Here is a 21,377-nt window from a genome sequence, read left to right as displayed (position 1 = left end):
CTCGGGCCCCTCTCTGAGTCCTAGAACGACCTTGAACACAAAAACTTCAGCTTCCCTGGAGTAAACTACCTTGGTGTGGAGGAAGATGGCTCCTTCTATATTCTGCCACCTAGTGTTCAATTATGTGAGTTTTAAAAGAACAGTCACAAATACACTCAGTGTTCTTGGGGACAGCGGCCCTCAATCGCATAATAGCAGGAAGAAGATCTTCCACGGTTGAACTAGAACCTGAAAGCAATTTCCAAACTGAAAACCTGAAACTGGGTAAGGCCCTAAGGTTTATATAAACTGATGTTAAAGATGTACGCTTGAGCATAAAAAGCAAGGTGCAGAACATCACTGTATAAACATCTGAGCTAAAGCAAAACAAACAACAACAAACCACAGCACACACATCTGGGAGATGCATAAGAAGCTACATTTGGGCCAGGTGGTGGCAGCAGCACATGATTTTAATCCCAGCACCCAGAAGGCAGGGGCCAGCCTGGTCTACAGAGTGAGTTCGAAGACTGCCAGGGCTACACAGAGAAACCCTGTTTCAGAAAAACAAAAACAAACAAACAAAAGCTATGCTTGGGGAGAAATGGCAGGTGAGGAGACAGGATCCTTTTAGGTCCTTCTTTTTGATTTTGTGCCACAAGACCCCAAAATGAATTCAATTTTAAGAGAACGTGTTGCTCAGTGGGTAAAGGTGATGACCTGAGTTCAATCCCTAGGGCGGAAGCAGGGAACACTCCTTCAGATTCCTACAAGGTGTCCTCTGACTTCCATATACATGCTAGGGCACCAGAGAGCACAGCACAGCACACACACACACACACACACACACACACACACACACATACACACACATACATACACACACAAACAAAATAAATGTTGAAAAGGGGGAGGGCTATTATCATCAAGACTGCTTGGGAATGAAAAAGAAACCAAAACTCAGCAAGCAAGGAGGAGACACCAATCAGTCAGCCTGGGAACCTGCCCTCTCCTCCCAGAGCCCCTCAGAGAGGCTTTACCAGGTTTTCAGGCCTCATCTTCTGCCTACAACATCAGCTCCCCAAACAGAATATAAAAGCCCGAGTCTCAGTCTCCATGAAACTTCCACCTCAGGATCCCAGCTCCTCACTTACCTGCCACCAAGGACACCTGGTCCTCCAAGGAGGTTGTTCCTAGTCCCAAGGGCTCCTCATGATGCTCTGAGGTGGGAGCTGCAGGGACAGAGATGGGGGAGAAAATCAATGAGACAAGCAATGCTAGGAGGAGAGAGAAAGGGAAAGGGGGATGAAGTGGGGCAAACCAGAGACAGGGAAAGAAAGTAGAGCCAAGGAGGAGGTAAAGAAAGAGAGCAGGCAGAGAGAAGGCTCCAGAGCACCAGGATGCTGGCCATGGAGTAAGACCAGAGAAACTCCTTCCAGGAGAAGGGATGGGAGGTTGGGATGGGGCGGTCCCTTTAAGAGGTAAGACATGCAGTTACTAACAGGCTCAGGGCTGGGACCCCAGCGGTGGACTGCCTACACAGGAGTCTGGCAAAGAGACTGCATCAGGGAGGGAGGCAAGAGGGTAGGATGCTTTCCTGACAGGAGAGCTGGGGACACAGGAACACAAGACCACACTAATCTGGAGGCCATGAAGCAGGCTGAGACAAAAGTGTGGCAAACTGGGGCAAGGACATGAGAAGGGTTGAGGAGAATGAGCCAATAGGGGGTTTCCAGAGGAAGAGAGAACAGGCTAGCTGACAGACCCATGCTCCTGCCGCTCACAAGGACCAGGCTCTGTGAGGTGGGGGGGGGGGGGGGGGGGCCGTGAGCACAGTAGAATGGACAGACCCCTCCCTGGGGCAAAACCAGGGCAGAAGTGTCCTAGTAACTGCTGGGCCCTGCACAATGGCTTTGGAGGCACTCATGACCATTTATTTATGGTAAGTAGATGCTACAACAGTCACTGCTTAGAACAGGGTTAAAACAGGGACATGGGCCAGGCGGTGGTGGCACACACCTTTAATCTCAGCACTTGGGAGGCAGAGACAGGCGGATTTCTGAGTTCGAGGTCAGCCTGGTCTACAAAGTGAGTTCCAGGACAGCCAGGACTAAACGGAGAAACCCGTCTCGGAAAACAAAACAAAGCAAAACAAAACAAAACAAAACCCCAGGGACATGGAACGAGGTGTGGTGGTACACATCTGGTTCCCAGTACTTAGGAGGCTTAGGCAGAAGAACTGTTATGAAGAAGGGGCCACCCTGGACAACAAAACAAGTACCAGGCTAGCCTGGACTACATAGTTAAACCCTGTCTCAAAAAAAAAAAAAATCAAGCAAAATAACACCTCCCACAAAAACAAAAACAAAATGGTGCTTTATGTGTATGTGGGTGTCTATGGGTATCTGTGCTAGTACCAGGGCCTGTGAGGGATCTGCTGCAAATGTGTGCAGGGGTGTGTGGACCAGGGGTCAATCTCCAGTGTCACTCAAGACATAGCTACCTCGCTTTCAAATCTCTGACTGGGACATGGAGCTCACTAACTAGGTTATGTCGGCTGGCCAGGACCCCAGGGAATCCTGTACTGTGTCCCCCAAGAGTACAGAACAATGCTCAGCTTCTTAGATGAAGGGATAGACACGAGGTCCCCGTCCTTAGGTGGCCCTTTACAGACAGCACTGGCCCCAGGAATGTGATTTTAAACTGAGATTTTTTTAAAAGAAATTTTGAAGATTTTATTTATTTTATGTGCATAGGTATTTTGCATGCATGTATGTCCTGAGACTGGAGTTGCAGACAGTTGTGAGCCACTGTGTGGGTGCTGGGAATCAAATCTGGGTTCCTTGGAAGAGCAGTCAGTGCTCTTAACCCCTGAGTCATCTCCCCAGCCTCTAAAACACATGGTAAGTAACTGGTACCCTGGAGAAAGTGTTGGCCTGAGTGGCGGATGAATTAAATGGCTGCTTTAAAAAGACAAAGTGGCTCACATCTTTAATCCCAGCGCTAGGGAGGCAGGGGCAGGAGGATCTCTGAGTTTGAGGCCAGTCTGGTCTACAGAGTGAGTTCCAGGACAGCCAGGGCTACACAGAGAAACCTTGTCTTGGGGGGGAAAAAGACAAACACCATGCATTCTACCCAGTGTCTCCACACTGAAATTCACTTATCCTCGCCACGATCTGTGAAGTACAAAGAACAGTCTAGAGATTTTAAGATAAAGAGGCTGGAGTAGAGGGAAGTTGAGTGACTTATCTATGTCATATGGCTAAGAAGAAGCAGTCTTAACACATCTAGCCCTGCCCTGCCCAATAGGTAGCTGGCACGGCCATATATGCTGAACACTTGAAACATGGTCTCCAAAATGAGGAACACTGAATCTTGAAGAGAGTGAAAAAAAAAAGAATGCAAAATATCTCGTTGTCTTGCTATTGATTGCATGATGAGTAATAATATTGGGGATATTTAGGTTTAAAATACTATAAAGCAATGTGAAGTTAGGAACGGCCATGCACACCTATAAACCTAGCACTTGGGAAGTAGAGGTAGAAGGATCAAGAATTCACCTGCTTTGGATACACAGTGAGTTTAAAGCCAGCCTGGGCTACAGAACATCCTGACTCTAATAACAATGATGGTGATGATAATATTTAACAATTTAAAACCCGGGGCTGGATAGATGACTCAGCGGTAAAGAGCACTAGCTGCTCTTACAGAGAACCTAGGTTCCCAAATGATAGCTCACCACCACCTGTCCCCCACACCGCTTCCAGGGAACTCAATGCTTCTCCTGGTCTCCTCAGGCACCAGGCACACATGTAGTACACGTACATACATGCAGGCAACACACTCACACTCAAAAAGTAAACATTAAAATCATAAATTAAAATGTCAAAACTCATTACACTTGTTTGTTTTGTTCTGTCTGGGTTCAAACCCTGGGCCTTGCCCAGGCTAGGCAAGGCCTTTGCCACTGAAGCTCCTGAGAGCTGGGATGACAGAGTGTGCTAATATGCTTACTTTTGCACTCGTGTGTGTGTGTGTTTGTGTCTGATGTTGTGAGTGCATGCACACGTGTGAGCAGTGCATAAACATGCCATGATACATTGTTGAGATCAGAGAGCAACCCTAGGCACGTGTCCCTTACCTATCCCCTTGAGACATCGACTCTCACTGCTCACCACTGTGCAGCTGGCAGCTTAGCCCAACTTCTTCTCACTCTCCACAAACTTCTGGAACCTCTCACCTTCTGGAGCGACACACACACACCACTGCATCTGGCTTGATTTTGTTTTGTTTTTATGCTATGTGTGTGCACCAGAGGACAGCTTTCTCTTTCTGCCATGTGCACCCTGAATTCAGGCCGTCCGACTAGAGGGCAGGAGCCTGTACTCACTGAGCTGCCTCCCCAGCTTTTTACCTGGGTTCCGCAGATCGGATTCAGGTCATCAGGCCAGCGTTCTAACCATTGGGCCATCTTCCCAGCCTGCTCTTGCACTGTCTATTGGGCTCTCCTTAGTCACACTGCTTGCTGCCTCTCACGAGCAAGAGCCAAGTATAAAGGACTGCCTGCTGAGCCCAGGCAGCTGACTGGGGAACGGGGATCATCCCAACCCTCACTGCTGGACAGGCTGGGGCTGGGAAACAGGAACACACTGCTCTCCCTGAGAAGAGCCTGGCCTCTCTCAAGTTCCTATTCCTGCACTAAAGGGCACTGGCCAAGGTCAGAGACCTGGGGACTGGGTGCTAAGAGCCTTGGGGACAATGCTACTGAAGGAGCTGGAAGCACAACTCAGAAGCCTCCAGGAACATCAAACTGGACACTACCACCCAGAAACCACAGCCTAGAGCCTGCACCAAGCTAGGTCAGAGTGGCTTCCCAGAAGTGACTGTCCCTGACAGAAGCCTGTGGTCATTCCTGCAGAGGCCAGAGAGTACCGGGAACACTAGCCTGTCTTTATTGAAAACCACAGGTGTTTGACATGGGCTTTCACTCTTTAAATGGCAGCAAGGTATCACACGCCGCAGTGCTGGACCTCTTCAGCACCCGGGATCTGCTCTCTCACTCTCTGGGAGGCAGACACCCAGCTGAGGAAGTAGCCTCACTCATCTAACAACACTGCAGCCGGGCTGAGGGGTACACCCCAACACCCACCCCGCTCTTCCTTCAGTGTTGCTCAGCCAGACCCACCAGCTGCCACAACTGCTCGGGCTCCCTGTGCCCTCCCTCTCCCCCCCCACCCCCCCCCAGGGCTCCTCAGCCTGTCATTTGCTGTAGTCAGGGCCTGCCTCTTATGGATGAAGAAATAAACACCACAGAGAGGAAGTGACTTGCCCAAATGCTCAATGACATACCCCAAACCCTGGCCCCATCCACAACTTCTGTGTCATTTCCTTCATCAGCACGAGCCAGACATAGGGAAGCCCCCAAAAGAGTCAGCTGACAACGAGTATATCAACCATCCTGGTCCCACTCTGAACCACCTCCTCCAGAAAGTCCTCCGAGACTGCCCCTTGGCCTCCATGTTTCTGCCTGCTCTCCTTGGTCGGTCTGTCTGTGAGGATCCACTTGTATCCTGCCTTCAGCATCTTCTGTGATGACCTGAGTCTGCCTCATTTTCCAACCCCACCACCCATAGTGGAGCTCAGGGCATCCAGTCCCACTTTAGAAGGAAGTCATGTGAAATTTCTAATCCTTGTCAGCCAGTCTTTGTTCAGGTCTAGCTTGATTCCCTGTTGCTGGACCCAAAGCTTTCACCCTTTTAATGACCTTATCAGCCCTGTCCCAAGGCAGAATTTGAATCCACCACCCATTTCTGGCCCTGCTCAACATTTCCTGCATGGTATGCTTACTACTACTGACCAGTGACACAAGTGTCACCAACCCAGCAAGGGAGTCACAGCCCCAACGCCACTATCGGTTCAGTGCCTCCCAGATTCCCATCTATGTCCCCTTAGCTCTTACAATGATCCCAAGATCTGGGGACATACCCAATGTCACATGGGTAAGGTGGACACTTACCAAGTCCCCTGCGGAAGCCCCGAGTCTTTGGAGAATGGGCTGCCTCCCTGGGCCTGACGGGTGGAGACAGGAACTGAATGTACAAGGCTCGGGATCACACAGCACACAGCAAAGGATCAAGTATGCTGGGGATGAGACAGTCCAGCGGAGAAGGAAGGCAGGCCACCCCGGAGGTTTGGGCAGCAGCTTGCAAGGCCACTTGTGAGCCTGCTGGCCCTGAGGGTGTGCCTCTCTGGAGGCCTTCCCCTTGTCTTCTTTGCATTCAGATTTACAAGAGTGACTCAGAGCAATCTTAAAGGTCCTGGCTCCTCCCACTCCAGCTCTGGAGGGCCCGTGGCCAGGTGGTCTCCCTTGCTGTATTCCCTTTACAGGACTCTGCTCCAAGTTCTAGGAAAGACCCAGCCCTGGAGAAAGAGGAAGGGGAAGGCAGCCCCAGGCCTACCTGTGGCCTTTGCTCTCCTTTCCTTGGCTTCTTACACAGTCCCACCCCTGCCCCAGGACTGCAGGTTTCCCAAGCCAGGCAGCTGGACAGAGACTCCAATGTCTAGTCCTCAGTAAACCCCTCAGCTCTACCTCCACAAGAACCACAACCACACACCTACCTGGATCTACAAAACCACATACCACAGCACCACACAAGCACGCCTGAACTGCTTCCCAAACTTGCAAGGCCTCAGGCCTTCTCCTCACTAGCAGCTGCTGGGCAGAGCTGCCTTTCAGCCACCAGAACCCATGTTCCTATCCACAACTCAAGACACACGGAACTGTCCCAGAGCCCCCCCCCCGCCCCCCCCATCCCCCAGGCAACTGCCCAAGAGTCCCACACAACTTCCCTAAAACCCCCAACATGCCCAGCACACGCCCCACATATGCCTGGGCCAAGTAACCAGGGAATACCTGTGGCAGGGCCACCCTCCTAGGCTCCTGTGGTTCTCATGCGTGTCCACAGGACTCTGTGAGCCTCCACTAGCAGGCAAGAAGCCTTGGAGATACTTCCCGTAGCTATGAGGAACTAGGTGGGGGGCTGGGCTCCCAGCTCAGAGGGTGCAGAAGTGACCCCCGACTCTGTCAAGCTAACTCCCTCTGAGCCAAAGCAGCAAGGGCAAAGGGGTGGGGCACAGCATAGTAGACCCCTAGACCAAAAAGTTACTTCCTGACTCTCAGGGACTGGAAGCTGCAGCATGCAGGTCTCATAAAGGGTCTACTAGGCTTCCTGCTCTACTCCCAGCTATGTCTGCCCTATTGACTCTCCCTGGCTCCCAGTGCATTCTGTTTATCCCATCTGGAGTGGGGCCTGTTTCTGGGGGGTCCTGAGTATGGCTGTGCCTCCCAGGTCTACATGAATAAAAATAGACCCAAGCTTGGCCCCCATCCTCACCAGGGATACGAGGCCAGCCTAACTCCACCTGGCTCTCCTGCCTTCCTGAAACCCTAAGTATAGCCATCCCACCTTAGGCCACATTTTTCCCCTCCACAAAGTGGAGGTCTCTGCCCACAGAACCGGGAACTCAGATGACAGTGACACGTCACCTCATGCATAGCATAAGCCAGACTTTCATCTTCTGCTCACTCCTCCTCAGTTCAGGCAGTCACTTCCTGTCCCCAGTCCTAAGGCCATGACTGGTCCTGACTGGACTTGGTATCTGGGCTTATAGCCAGGTCCCAGTACCTAATGTTCTCAGGTTTCTGTCCCCAATGAGTCTGTCACCCCAGCTCCAGTGATGTTCTCTAACGAGCTTTGTTCCAGACACCTGTACTACATGGAACTTAGCCCCTCCCCCTGCACTCCACACCACCACCACCTCCACACACACACACACACACACACACACACACACACACACACACACACACACACGAGCCTATAATTCAGGAATCCCACACTCCATCCTACATAGAACTCCTCACTGCTCCCCAATGCTCCCCACTCTAAATTAACTGCTGTCCCTAATCCAGGTGGGGCCCTTAAACAAATCAGAAAAAGGTACCTCTTCCCCCAGAACCCCAGAACCCCACAACAGGATGCAGCTCAGCCTACAGAGGACAGGCTGGGGAATCAATCCTGCCTCTCCTGGCTTTCACCACAACCCTCCATCTGGAATCCTAGACAGCACACAGCATGGGCATCCATACATAGAGGAACTGGCAAAAGGCTAACAACCTTTTTCTTTTCTTTCTGGTTTTTCAAGAAAGGGTTTCTTTGTGTATCCTTGGCTGTCCTAGGCCTTTCTCTGTAGTCCAGACTGGCTTCAAACTCAGAGATCCACTTGCCTCTGCCTCCTGAGTGCTGGGATTGAAGGCGTGCCTGGCTTGAACAAGATTTTTACAGCATCGCTGCTAACCCACAGTTTTATTAATAAACAGGAGATGCTAATGACAAAAGGATAGCTGACAGTCCCTGGCCACAATTTCAGGCCTAACTCTCAACTCCTATCCCCATGTTTTGTGTATGTGCACATTTGTGTACTGCTGGGATTTGAACCTAGGAACTCCCACATACTAGGCAAACGCTCTACCACTGAGCCACACAGCTATATCTTGAGAGGCTTTCTATAAATCTCATGTCTGTGTTGTTTAAAGTTTTAAATAGTGTTATCACTTCTACTATTAAAATGGAGACAGGGGCTGAGCTTAGAGGTAGAACACTGCCTGGAACATTGAGGCCTTTGGTTCGCGCCACATTAGGCAAGAGGAAGATGACTTTTGTTTTGTTTTGTTTTGTTTTGAGACAGAGTCTCGTGTATCCCAGGCTGGCCTCAAACTCACTCTGTTGCCTTGAACTTCAAATCCTGTCTCCACCACCTGAGTGTGTTGTATCACAACCATACACCATGATGCCCAGTTTACAGGGAGCTGAAGCATGCTAAGCAAGCATCCCACCAAGAAAATTACATCCCAACCATGATGTATTTTAAATCACTAGAATTGAGTTCAGGGATAGGCATGGTGGCCGAGTATTCTGTAAAGTCAATCAGGAGAATCAAGAGTTAAGAGGCCAGCCTGAGCTAGAGTCCAGCCTCAGCTACCTTGTCTCAAAAACAGGCAAAGAAGGCTGGCGAGATGGCTCAGCAGGTAAGAGCACTGACTGCTCTTCCGAAGGTCCTGAGTTCAAATCCCAGCAACCACATGGTGACTCACAACCACCCGTAATGAGATCTGATGCCCTCTTCTGGTGTGTCTGAAGTCAGTCATAGTGTACTTATGTATAATAATAAATAAATCTTTTAAAAAAAACAGGCAAAGAAAGAGAGCTGGGGAGATAGATGGCTCAGTGGGTAAAGCACTTATCACAGAAGTGTAAGACCTGAGTTCAAATCCTCAAACCCATGTAAAGCTAAGTGTAGCATTAGCATTAGCATGCACCTGTAATTCCAGCAAGGCTCCAGCAAGATGGGAAGCAAAGACAGGAAAAAGAGAAGCTAGCCTGGGGTACGCAGTGGTGAACAACAAAAAGAGGGGATGGCACTCAGGTTGTCTCTGAACCTCCACATAATGCTGTACACACACACACACACACACATGCACACGCGCACACACACAACTTCAAAAATAATATTTTTAAAGTAAAAACCAATGGGTCGGCAAGATGGCTCAGCAGGTAAAGGTGCTTGCCACACAAAGCCTGGTGACACAAGTTTCACCCCTGGGACACATGTAAAGGAGAAAAGAGTGAATGGATTCTATGACGCTGTCCTCTGGCTTCCACATGCATGCTGCAGTGTGTGCCTCCCATGTGTCATGCATGTACACACAACATAATACGAAAGAAATAGATTTAAACTAAAACACAAAACGAGAGTCAAGGCAGCTTGTTCTCAGAACCAAACACAAGGTAGCCTCAGCCTCGTGGTTTTAAATATAACATAGACTTGGTTTGTGTTGTTTTAATTTTGCTGTTACCTTTTTACTTATTATTTTATTTTATGAGCATTAATTGGTGCTTTGCCTGCATGTATGTCTGTGTGAGGGTGTTGGATCTCTTAGAACTGAAGTTACAGACAGTTGTAAGCTGCCATTGTGGATACTGATAATTGAGCTGGGGTCCTCTGGAAGAGTAGCCAATGGTCTTAACCATTTCTCCAGCCCCTGAGTTGAGACAGGTCTTCCTATGTAAAACAACCCTGGCTGGCCTGGAATTTGATGTTTGCCAGGCTGATCTCAAACTTATAACAATTCTCCTGCCTTTGCTTCCTGAGTATTGGAATTACAGAAGTGAGCCACCACACCCAGCAATATATATAGATTACTAGCGGAACTATTATGTATGAAATTGCTACTGTCCTGGGCCATCTGGTCTAGAGGAGATTCGCGGCCCCTCCCACTCCATCCTGAACAGTGAGGCTGGGCGTGCTAACTCTCCACAAGGAAGCAGAGCCCCGTTAGTAAAAGCCAGAGTCAAGGACCCTTGCTTGGTCCCCAGGACAGCATGTGACCCATCACAGCCTCAAACCTCATCCAGGGCCCCCTGATACCCAGGCACCACCCTAGATGGAGGTCACACAGGGAGAAGGTGTGACTCTCTTTAGTCCCTCACTTGCAAATCAAGAAAGCTGAAAGTCAAAGGGCTGGTTTTAGGCCATGTGAAAAAGTGCTACAAACTGTTCCTCTCATAGCCCAACTTGAAGCCCTCAATGGGCCCACACCTGCCCCGCCCCTGCCATTCCTTACAGGCGTACCTCCGACTCATGTTCTCCTCAATATTTTCCCAGGCCTTTTTGTTTTGCTAGAGATGGAACCCAGCCCCTGACACCCCACCACACACACACCCCACCACACACACACACACACACACACACACACACACACACACACACACACACACATTCTAGCCAAGGTCTGCCAGAGCCTCAGCCTCAGCCCTCGGCTGGACTCCCTGTCCCTTGCCTTTCCCTCCCCTGCAGATATCAGGCAGGAATGGTCCCCTAACTGCCTCTGCACAGCCATGGTCCCAAGCCCTGCCTCCTGCTCCAGCTCTCTCCATTAGTGTACACTACGGTGGCCCTGGTGCCACATTGGACAGCTGAGCATTGGCCTAGGCCCCTGCCCATGTTGTAGCAGTGCCTTCCTGGGGACTGAGACTTCCTGCCCCTACAAGGGCATACACTGCCCAAGGTGCCACAGCATGGTTCCAGGAAGATACTCCTGTGGCCGCTGCACCCTCCACTCAGGGGACTGAGAGACTAAATGGGGTAGAAACAGGAAGCTGCTGACCACAGGAGGGAGAGAGGGCACAGGGCTGACCACAGGATCACAGGCATCAGGAAGGGACAGACGAGGGTCACCAGAGGGCTGCAGGACCCTCACCATGTACTGGCTGTGGGGAAGGTGGGGGTGGGGGGTGGGATAGAGCTGGGCAACCATGAGGAAGGGACTCTGGCTTTCTGTACTCAGAACTAGTGCCCCAGGAAATAGATACAAAACCTGCCACTTCCTTAGAAGTCCCCAGGGATGGAGAGGACTTGCTGGCTGCTGCTGGCCTGGGAAAGTGAAAGCTGCCATGCTGAAGAGGGTCGGCAGCATGTGTGGAGGGGGTGGGGAGGGGGTGGGGTGTGTAGCCTGTCCATCATCGGGCTTCCCGCACAGGACACTCAAAGACTGAACTTACAGAGTCCACACTGTCCGACAAGAACCCCACCACCGTTCTGCACACCCTACCCACAACCCTCACATCCTAGAGAGCAGGTGGTGTAACCAGCGTTACAGATGACTAAAATGAGCCTCAGGAAGGTGAAGCAGCTCATTCAAGGGGACCCAAAAGCCGGGATATAAGCCTAAGAAGCCCTCCGTCCACTCTAATTTCCTCAGACGGGAGAACGAATGTGGAGACAAGCAGGTCCAAGGAGGGCACAGGAAGGAAAGAGAGAAAGAAAGAGGGTGAGTGCAGGCTACACAAGGCCTAGACCCGAAGGTACTCGTCCAAGGCAGGGCAGTGTGACACAAGCCCTTGCTTCCCGCACTCTGGAGGCAGAGGCAGGCGGATCTGAGCCCCAAGCCAGCCTGGTGTACAGAATGAGTTCCAGGACAGCCAGGAATTCTACACAGAGAAACCCTGTCTTGAAAATTTAATTAATTAATTAATTAATTTTTTAAAAGACACTCATCCATACTGTTCAGACAATGGTGACAGCCAGCCAGAAGGGACACAGAACACTCAGAGACAGAGGGGCTCCTACTGCTGCAAGACTTGAAGATTCACTTGTGTTTTCCTTTTTTGGTGTGTATTTATATGTGTGTGTGTGTGTGTGTGTGTGTGTGTGTGTGTGTGTGCATGCAGAGGCTAGGGAGTTATGCCAGGTATCTTTCTCAATCATCCTCCACCTTAGTTTTTGAGCCAGGATCTCTCAATGAACCTGAAGTTCACCAGTTTCACTAGCCTGAATGCACTGAGGTCGGGAGGGCGCTCGTCTCTGTCCTCCCAGTGCTGGGGTTACAGATGTGCCCAGCTCCTTACCTGGGTGTTGGAGATCTGAACTCAGGTCTGCATGAAAGCACACCAAGGCCCTTTACCCTCGAGCTTCCGCTCTAGCCCCCCAGGGAATCCTCAGCTACACTGACATTGTGTTCTTGCTTTCTGGGCTATGAATTTTTTCTTTCTTTCTTTCTTTCTTTTTTTTTTTTTTTTTTTTTTTGTTGTTGTTGTTGTTGTTTTTCGAGACAGGGTTTCTCTGTGTAGCCCTGGCTGTCCTGGCACTCACTTTGTAGACCAGGCTGGCCTCGAACTCAGAAATCCTTTTTTTTTTAATTAATTTATTTATTTTTTTTGAGACAGGGTTTCTCTTTATAGCCCTGGCTGTCCTGGAACTCACTCTGTAGACCAGGCTGGCCTCAAACTCAGAAATCCGCCTGTCTCTGCCTCCCGAGTGCTGGGATTAAAGGCGTGCGCCACCACGCCCGACTATGAATTTTTTTCATTGTCTTTCTTTGTAGGGGGCACAAAGGGAGGAGTTTTTGGGGGTGGTTTGGGGGGTGTTGTTTTGTTTTTGTTCCAGTGTTTGTTGTTTATCCTGGGCTGGTCCAGAACTGACAACAACCACCTTCCCTCAGCCTCCAGAATGCAGACACACCACACACAGCCAGCAGTGGGTCAGCGTGGGCAGGACAGGATCTACAGATGGCTACAATGAGCACAGCAGTCACCCGGTGAGACAGCAGAGTTGGGCAAGGCACCTGTGAAGTTCAAGGCAGAAGTCTAGGAATCTCTCAGACATAAGGTTCCGGGGTCCCCTGGAATCCTCTGTAGCTGTCTTCCCAAGTGAGGCTGGCCCAGCCACTTCCAGCTGGGTAGCTCAATATAAACTTCTGGGGAGTCCACACAGAGGAGAAATGCTGGCGCACAGGTCTCTGGAGCAGCTGACACCTGGCTCCCAGGAATCTGAGCCCAGCCACTCATCTCACAGCACAGCACACATGTCTCTCCCCTGCCTGCCTACCCTCCACTACTGTTCAGTGTCCAGGGAGCTCAGACACTGGCCCCATTTCTTTCACACCCATGCATTCTTCCAGGCCTGGGCTTGCACAATCCCCTCTGCCTGCATTATTTCTTCACCACCCAGCCTTTCCAGCCTGCTCCAAAGGACAGTCTCTGACTCCCAGGTCACAGTTGGATCACGTGCTTCCTCTCAACCCGACCCAGACAAGGCCAGGGTCTGATTCCCCTGTGTCTCAAAGGTAGCACATAGTAAACAGCTGATAACTGGGTGGGCATTTCCTGGTTGACACATGAAGCAGGAACTGCAGGTCAGCGAGCGGCTTTCCGGGCATGGGGACTTTTTATTCTACTGCACCTGATACAATTCTACCTCCTGCCCTGACTTACCAGCACTACCGGAGCCCTAACCACTCTCTCCTAACACACCGAGCAGTGCCTCACCAAACTCTTCCCATTTCCAGAAGAGAGGTGAGTCTCAGAGAGAGCAAGAGCTTAACCAGGGCCACCTTTGATGTGGGTCTTCATCTTCATCTTGCTTGAGAAAGGGTCTCTGGTTGCTCTCTGCTGCACAGACCAGGCTAGCCGGCCCCCAGCTTCTGGAGTCCTCCATCTCTGCCTCCCATCTTTCCGTGGGAGTGCAGGAATTACAGATGATTGAACTTCTGTCATAGGTTCTGGTGGTACATCTGGTCCCTTCACTTGCATGGCAAGTGTTTTATCCCCTGATCCATCTCCTCATCCCAGCCTTAAACTTCTGAATCTCCTGCCTCCATCTCCCAAGTGCTGGGATTACAGAAATACTGTCATACCCAGTTTTTGATATCCTGGAGATTGAACCTAGTGGGTGCTGGATCAACCCTAGCCCAAAATGTGGGTTTTACACTTCCATTTTATTCTATATTACAGATGTTTTGCTTGTATGTATGTCTCTTTATGTGTGTGTGCCTAGTGCCCTCGGTGGCTGGAAGAAGGCATTAGATCCCCTGGAACTGTTAGAGACAGTTGTGAGCTGCCATTTGAGTGCTGGAAATTGGACCTGAATCTTCTGGAAAAGCAGCCTGTGCTCTAAGTCACTGAGCCATCTCTCCAGACCTGAAAATGTGGGTTTTCAGGCCACAGGAAGTGTCCTGGTCAGGTCCCTGGATGTTCAGACTCCCTAGGCTGAGTAAGTCATCTTTATATATTTATTTATTTATTGGTTTTTCAAGACAGGGTTTCTCTGTATAGCCCTGTCTGTCCTGGAACTCACTCGGTAGACCAGGCTGGCCTTGAACTCAGAAATCTGCCTGCCTCTGCCTAAGTGCTAGGATTAAAGGCGTGCGCCACCACGCCTAGCTGAGTCATCTTTAGGGCAGAGGAAGAGTTAGCAGGTGTTGGAGGCACACACAGCCCATGCTGATGGGCTAATTAGCTAATACTCTGGCACCTCTTCCCCAAGCAAGAGGGACCTGCCCTCTGGGAAAATATCTGTACCAGGTTCTGCCCTTCAGGGAGTGGGTTCCCCTTTTTCCCGGTCAGGTCTGGGGTCTTGGGGATCATTGCATCTTAGTTACAAAACTACACACAGCCCACTGAAGGTCCTCAATAAGGAGCCTGAGAGCTGACACTCAGGGGTTTGAGCCAAGCTCACACACCATGGGTACAGAGAGGGCTCCACCTGCCCCAAGTCCTGGGACATTAAATGCTGAATCCAATGACAGGAACTATCCACGGAATGGCATAGGAAAGGACTGGCAGATGTACCCCAACCCGTATCAAGGAGCCTCCCAGCCAGGGAGCCTTCTGGGAAGCATCACACATAGTGTAAGGAACAGGTCTCCTTCTACATAGCTGATGTGGTTAAACAAAAAACCCTAAAGGCACTGGCCAAGGTCCAGCTTCCTGCATCCAAAGGTCCTTGACTCAAGCCTCTGCCCACCACCCCTCTCTGTAGGGTCCTCCAGCCTGACCCCGATCCTTTACAGACTTGATCTGGGTCTGCTGTGCCACATCTCATGCTATTTTTGATGTCCACAGAGCAATCCTTGACCTTGTTCTATGACCCTGCCAGCCCTTAGGCTGGCTTCCTCCTCTACTGCACCCTCCTATCCACAGGGCTTCTCTTTTGTGAATGCAGTCAATGGTCCTACCCCTGAGGTTCTCCACTATAAGACTACTGTGCCACGTGCTACCCCTGGGCCACAGGGCTGGCCCTGTGGATTTCTAGAAAGAGAAGCAGCAGAGCAGAGCATATGTGGTCGCATGAGCCTGGAGGCCAGAAGGGAACCAAAGCCACCGAGTAACCCACAACAGTAAGCTGCAGTCTGATGACAACGTGGCCAAGGGTGGCACAAGGTTTAGCTTCAATTCAAGGAGACCCACTCCAAATCCAAGCTTTGTAGGCCCCCTGGGACTTTAAAATTTAAAAGCTGGAAACGCCTGCATAAACCACACTGCTCAAGTCTCTTAACACTTTGCGTGGCAGATTCAGAATCATAGAGTTTGCTAATGTGGGTCAAGGGACAGAGTGATGATGAGCGATGCCTCTCTTCCAGCCACTACCACTGATCGAGCCCGAGACTGTCCCATTGGTTTCTCTCTGGTGCTGTCCACATATGGGACAGGTAGACCTAGGAAGAGGAGGAAAAATATGTCTGGAGAGATGGATGCCAGTGGGGGAGACCCTGGCTCCTAGGAGGCTACAGAACAAGAACATTTCAGCCTTAAAGTGTCCTGTCCTGGGTATGCAGCCACCTACTGCAGCCTGGTCTGGCCAGACAAGACTCCGGTGGGGTCCTGGGCCACTAAGATTCCAGAAACTCCGGCTCTCTACCCTCAGATGATGACGGAGGAATGGCCCTGAGAGGTCTTCACAAAACAAAATGAGGTAAAAGAAGATTAGATGGGGGGGGGGGAATACATCCCACACCCTCCCTGGCCCACTGGAGCCCTAAGCACAATGTACTTGACCTCAGGCGGCCTTGGCGCCTTGGTCTCTTGACTCTGGGAACCTTCCCAGGTTTGTTCAGTCACCAATACCTACCAATACCATGGCAGCAATACCAGGGCCCCTAAGAAGAGCTAGCTCCTGGTTTATTAAGGACACAGACCTGAGCCCTGTGAGAAGGCAACGGGCAGCCTTAGGAAGGAGCTCAGGGTTTCAGAGAAGCCCCTGACCCCAGGCAGGGAGGAGAGCACAGGTACACCCGCAGCCTGGACTCCTGTCCCCGCTTTTGTCTCCAAGACGCTGACTGTTTACAGACCCTGGCTTCCTCAGCAGTAAAATAGGGTCTGGGAAATCCAGGGGACAGGGAAGAAATTAATCTTTGCCCCAAATTGATCACCACCAATGTTAAGCAGTCCTCCAATATGCCAGTTACTGCAATGGGGAGTATCTAGGGAAGGGCCGAGTTTGAACCTGTAAAATCTCTCCCTGTGCTCAAGGGTCTCACTCTAAGTAACAAAAATGCAGCGTCCCCACGAGTCTAAGAAATGTCTGGTCCCACTGGGCAGTGGTGGCGCACACCTTTAGTCCCAGCACTTGGGAGGCAGAGGCAGGCAGATTTCTGAGTTCGAGGACAGCCTGGTCTACAGAGTGAGTTCCAGGACAGCCAGGGCTATACAGAGAAACCCTGTCTCGAAAACAACAACAACAACAAAAAAAAAAAAAAAGAAAGAAAAAGAAAGAAAAGAAAAGAAATGTCTGGTTCCTAGAAAATCACTTTGCCTCTTGGCCTCACTTTGTTCACCTATAAAATGGGAATGGCCAAGAAAGAGCAGCTTCTATTGCTGTTTTGACTATACTCAGATAGTACTTATTATACTGAACAAAATATTGTTATCGAAGTTGTCACTTAACTCCACGTCTCTCCCAGTCACTCTTTCCCAGTGATCTAGGGCTGAACTTTTTTTTTCCACTTTCTTAGCTTTTCTAGACAAGATTTCTCCGTGTAATCCTGGCCTTTCTTAAATTCACTCTATAGGTCAAGCTGGCCTTGAACTCAGAGATCTACCTGCCTCTGCTGCCTGAGTGTTAGGATGAAAGGCACAGGCCACCACACCTGACTCAGAAATCTTATAGAACAGGCTTTTCTTTCTGATCTGTAACCCAAAAAATGAGAGGGGCAGGGAGATATTCCACAGGAAAGCTGTGGGCACTGAGCCCTGAGCTGTGGCCCCTCACCACTCCTGATTTCTGTCATTTAGGGGACATTTGCTTCCTTGGGCAGGGACTGCTGTCCCCAGGGAGCCCCAGTTGGAATGGACAGGTCTGGGGGGTCTGGCTTGGGGGAGGGATAGGTGGACATGAAGCTATGTACTCTGTCAGAACTGGCGGGAGGGGTCCTGGTGTAAAATGTGAGCTCTGTGAAAACTATGCATTGAAGGGAACTTTCTATCTTTACTATCAGACATCGGGTTGTCATTCTGAGCACAGAACCTTTCTCTAAAACACAACATCCTCGTGCTGTCTGTGGAGGGACTAAGTCTGGCCTGATGGACTTGAAAGGAGTTGAGAGAGGCTGACTGTCATCCATATACCATGTACATGCTCCTCTGAGAAGGACATCCTATCAGTCCCCTCTGAAAGAGTGAGAGCCCAGAGATCTGAAGCAAGGTGGACAGGGCAGCTGTAGGACAAGAGGTACCAGCCCTCAAACAGTCCAGTACCCAGTTCAGGCTTCCAAGAGTTAAGACCCACAGCAAAAGGGGGAGGCAGGGTCAGTGCTGGACAGGCAGGCCCAGAGCCCAGGGCCTGCCTCCCCTCCCCCTCCCCTAGGAACAGAGGCCACTTGTTTGGGCATTGGCGGCTGGCTTTGAGCTCAGCCAAGAGAGTGGAGTGGGGAGGGAGAAGCCCTAGAGAATATTAGAGACAGAGGTCCTAGGCCTGGATCACCACTAGCCAGTGCTAGGCTCTCCGGCTCCCCTTTCCTTCACTCTGACTCTGGGCAGGATTCACACTGGCCTGACTCTTGGTCTGTCCTTGGAACACAATGGCAGGCTAATCATCCCACCCTCGGATGTGGAAAGGGGACTCTGAAAAGGACGGAGTGTGGCAAAGTCAGACAGGGCTTGGTAGCAGTGCTAGAACTCCAGATGCCCATACCCCATCTTCATAGACGTCCATAGAAACCTGCCCTGAGCCTTGCCATTACCCGGAACTGACAACCAGGCTGGAAGGCACTGCAACTTGCAGCCCACATCTGAACCCTGAAGTCTCACAGAACACGGGGACTTGGATGAGGAGGAAACTTGGTGGGGAACACCTTTGCCCAGAAACTGACTCTCCTCTGCATGGTGGGGACCAAATAAGGAGGCCTGAACGTCCAAATGAAACCTGGGGCGTCGGGGCCATCACCTCCTCACAGCCAGCAGTAGCCTGCCTGGGACATCTCACTTGTACCCTATTCCAGTGAGCAAACGGTCACTGGGGAGCAGGGTCCCCAGGCCGGGGTCTAAATAAACTTTAGCCAGGTATAAATCCCAAGGATGGGTTCTCTGCACATCCTCCCTTGCCACCCCTTACAGCCACACCCACATCCCTTGCCTCTCCTCCGGAAGGTTATCAGTATCCCTGCTGTGCGGCACAAGCTCTGCCCTCACCTTGCAGCCAGTCTTAGCAAACAGCCACTTAACTACCAAGGCTCATCCAGGCATCCTCTCCTCCCCAGGTCTGCACCTGTCCACGCCTGTCTCTGGGTTCTGCTGAATTTCTTCTACCCTATAATGACGCTGCTAGGAGCCTAGGCTTCCCTTAGCAGGACAGTCACAACTTTCCAAGTACAGGTTATCAGGGTCCCCTGGACCCAACAGTAGTCAAATCCTTACCTGAGCATCCCCAAGTCTAACCCTGAATCCCGAACCCCCAGTCTAGGCATTAGGGAAGCTTTCCCTAAGACACTGAATTTAGAGAAACATAAGTCAGACAACCTGGCTCCTAATCACCCAGCACCCAAATCTACCCACGGAGATCTGTGTCCAAACACCTACCCGCCTCCTCCCCAAAAGCCCCCATCCCCCGCTGCACTGCAAACCTGCTCTAAGCCCATCCACCCATTCCCAGCCTGACCCCATTCAACGAACACACCCCTTCTTTCCTGGCAACTGGGCCAGGTAAGCTCTAGAGAAACCATGCCCCCATTAACTGGTGGGGAATTGAGGTGCGGAGGACGGAAGTAGCTTGCCCAAGGTTACCAACACCTCAGGTCCAGGGCTAAAGTCCTAAAGCTTTGCGAGGCTGTACCAAAGCCTCAGGTCCACGGCTAAAGTCCTAAAGCTTTGCGAGGCTGTAAGAATGTCCGGGGTAGACTAGGTAGAAGTCTTCATTTCTCAAGTGGGAAAGCCAAGCTGCCTGACGCTACTGGCTCCGGAGCCTGCAAGCCCTAAAGCAGAAGAGCTGACGGCTGAAAGCTGGTGTCCACCAGCTCACTTTCTCTGTCCCTACGAGTCTGGCTAGATGACTTCACCTCCAGAGGCGACCCCACTTCACTTCATCCCCAGGCAAGAGCGCGCACCAGATGACCCCGGGAAAATTGAGCGGGTGGGGGTGGGGGGCTCACCATTCCCTTCTGAGGAATGGGGGCAGTGCAAGCCACAACTGGCGATTGGGAGGTCCCAGCAACCTCACTGACCTGTTTTGAGCGAAGAGAACTCCACGAGGTGGGACTCGGGGTCCCGGTACCGTCTGTCACACGCGGCCGCAGCCAACTCGCGGCAGCGGTCCGGGCGCGCCCACCTCGCTCGGCGCTTCCGCCCGCCCCACGTGACACCGGGGGACGTGAGGGCGGGGAACGGGCAGGGAGCCGGCCGGTCCCGCCCCCAGCCTAGTCCGGATCTTCAATACCCTAGGCAGACCGGACCGCCGGGTTTGTGTCTCTCCTTTATCCTTAGCTTGCTAAGGCTTTGAGGCTCATGTCTAGTCTATCCTGTCCCTGCTGAGACTCCACGGATCCTTGAGTCTCCATGCCTCGACACCCCTGTTCTGGTGAGTCTATCCTCTGGGAGAGGACACACACACAACCATTGGAGGCGGGACAACCACCTTCCCTGGGAGTCCTGTGCACCATTCTTAGTACTCTGCTTCTGTCCCCAGGACTGCATCTCCCTGCAGAAGGCGCTGGGAAAGGCCCACCAGAGTCTGGCAGCTTCTCACCTCCTCCCCAGAGAGATGAAATCCCTAGACTTGGCAGGTATTTCTGGATCCTGAGGCTAGCCTCTGGGACCAGCCAAACCAGGGGCCTTAATTTAGCTGGGCTTCCATTTTTCCATAGGAACAGTGGGCATATTTGGAAGAACAGTCATCAGCAGGGTGGGTCAAGGGGCTTTTGCCCTGAAAGGAGGAAGATGCCCTTTAATCAGAGCCTATTACATGCCTGGTCCAGTGGTGAACAATTTGTTCTGATTAATTAAAAAAAAAAAAAAACTCACACTTGCATAAGGGTAAAAATTATCACCCTAGGTTATAGGTTAGGAAATGAGAGTCTGACATTCTCAGGGTGTTCTCAAAGCCATTATGGGCAGACCTAGGGCTGGATGTTCCAGGTGACAGGGTCCTGTCCAGGCCTCTCCACAGAAACTGTTCTCTGGGAAACACTTGACTGTTAGCCCAGTAAGGTTTTCCACTGGCAGGGCTTTCCAGGAGAGGTGAATAGGGTCAGATCTTGAGTTCTTTCCAGACCCCAAGTTCTTGTGGTGCCAAAAATACCAGAGAAAAGCAGGGCCTAAGACTAACTCTGGGACTCGGCATCCCTTGGACAGCAGAGGCAGCCCAGGCTTCCCTCTAGATCTCAGAGCAGCTAGGCATAAGTGAGGGTTGACACTTGGTCAGGGGACCTCACGATTCCTGTGACCAGCCTAAGGTCTTTAACACTAAGTGCAGTGGAAGTGTCTTCACCAGTACCCACCCCTCCCCCTCCTCCAGTACCCACCCCTCCCCCTCCTCCAGTACCCACACCTCTCCCTCCTCCAGTACACACC

The 21,377-nt window shown here is 51.2% G+C and overlaps 1 protein-coding gene and 1 long non-coding RNA gene across 12 annotated transcripts in view; one reads left to right on the top strand and one right to left on the bottom strand.

The window, feature by feature from the left end:
• Arap1 (ArfGAP with RhoGAP domain, ankyrin repeat and PH domain 1) overlaps positions 1–20,311 on the bottom strand; it is a 64,666-nt gene extending 44,355 nt beyond the window's left edge. For 2 of the 8 annotated variants that reach the window (XM_030242973.1, XM_030242974.1), the window contains exons 1-2: positions 20,033–20,121; positions 1,134–1,211 (exon numbers count right to left, since the gene is read on the bottom strand). The gene's annotated coding sequence lies outside the window, so the exon portion shown is untranslated. Of the gene's footprint in view, positions 1–1,133; positions 1,212–5,995; positions 6,263–6,597; positions 6,751–6,892; positions 6,989–20,032 lie in introns of those variants that run through there. The other 6 variants (XM_006508187.2, XM_006508186.4, NM_001040111.1 and 3 more) reach the window with 6 other exon arrangements.
• Gm35219 lies at positions 13,491–21,311 on the top strand. 4 transcript variants are annotated; one of them, XR_001778237.2, is made up of 6 exons: positions 13,495–13,892; positions 14,374–14,589; positions 15,959–16,290; positions 19,073–20,385; positions 20,494–20,590; positions 20,672–21,311. It is a non-coding gene; the product is annotated as a predicted gene, 35219 (long non-coding RNA). The 4 variants fall into 4 exon arrangements; XR_003946844.1 differs by having other exon boundaries at positions 13,491–13,892; positions 15,959–20,385; XR_001778238.2 differs by lacking the exon at positions 15,959–16,290 and having other exon boundaries at positions 13,499–13,892.
• The last annotated feature ends 66 nt before the right edge of the window (positions 21,312–21,377 follow it).

This window comes from Mus musculus, chromosome 7, assembly GCF_000001635.26.
Source record: "Mus musculus strain C57BL/6J chromosome 7, GRCm38.p6 C57BL/6J".
NCBI classification, from domain to species: Eukaryota; Metazoa; Chordata; class Mammalia; order Rodentia; family Muridae; genus Mus; species Mus musculus.
Note: the sequence above shows the minus strand (reverse complement) of the source record. Positions and strands in the feature narration are given on the sequence as shown.